This window comes from Coptis chinensis, chromosome 5 (assembly GCF_015680905.1).
Source record: "Coptis chinensis isolate HL-2020 chromosome 5, ASM1568090v1, whole genome shotgun sequence".
NCBI lineage: Eukaryota > Viridiplantae > Streptophyta > Magnoliopsida > Ranunculales > Ranunculaceae > Coptis > Coptis chinensis.
In genome coordinates, this window is record NC_141460.1 from 66425201 (window position 1) to 66426445 (window position 1245).

Here is a 1245-nt window from a genome sequence, read left to right on the forward strand (position 1 = left end):
CCTCACTTCAACGCATACTGGTTACAAACTGCTATAATTGGTCATCTTTCTCGCGATTTCTCACCAAAAAACCCTTAAAACACCCAAAACAAAACCCAAAACAAAATTTGAGTTTGAGTTTGAATTGATTGTGGACATTGTGTTTGGGCTCGTTGTGGAGATTGAGAGTTTGGAGTTTGGTTGAACACTCAAGAGATTTTTAGTTTATTGAAGGAGTGTTGTTGTGCATTGCAAACAAGAATAGTTTCGTTGGTGCAAACAATCATTTCTTCAGTTTCGAATAACAATTTTGGTGAGTGCACAATTTAATTTATTTATTTTTGATTCAACTCTAGTTTCTCAATTTTTTATGTATATTGTTGAATAATGAGTATGGTTGTTATTATCATTTTGATTACTCATAATGTTTTGTTGTTATTTTGGTGATTGCAAGGTTGTTTGGAAGTACTAAAATGAATTATTGTTTTTGTTTGAAAAAACCCCAAATGACCCAGTGAGGTCGTTTGAAGATGCCCCAAATGACCCAGCGAGGTCGTTTTGTATATGGCTCAAACGACCCAATGAGGTCGTTTGAATGTGTTTGTAAGGAGTTAAGTGTCACAGCCCGAATTTCTAAACAATTAAAAAAAAATGAATATTTGAAATATAAATATATCAAACATCACTCGATTCAATCGTCTAAAACCCAGGCTATGACGGGGTGGATACAACACATGTCAAAACCTAAAACCCACATCATAAAGAATCTTAACAACAAAAATCATCTCCAAAATTCTCTTTATTACTTTATGCAAGTCTATCTTCCATAAAAAATCATCAATATAACATTCTAAGAATAATAGGTCCTCAACATCGTATTCTCATGTCATATGAAAAGAAAACTACGTTATTACATCATTCCAATAATAATCAGACCTAAAAGAAAACTAACGGACTGTTCCAGATCAACTCCAAATCAAACGCCGCGGTTCCACTTTCTTCCACCTATGTTCCCAAGAACACACCCACGTTGCCAAAACAAAGCAAACATGGGTCAGCAAAATGGAATTTGCTGGTATGAGTAGACTAACCACATATAAATATTATCATACTTTAATTATCCAAACATTCACGTTATATTTTCCCATAACTTAATCATTCTCAGCTTGGAAGACAGGTAGTTCCGTCATTTCAACCGGCATAGTTTCTTCCCAAGCAAAACTTCCATTATATTAACTCATTCTAATAACTCGTTTTAATATCTAA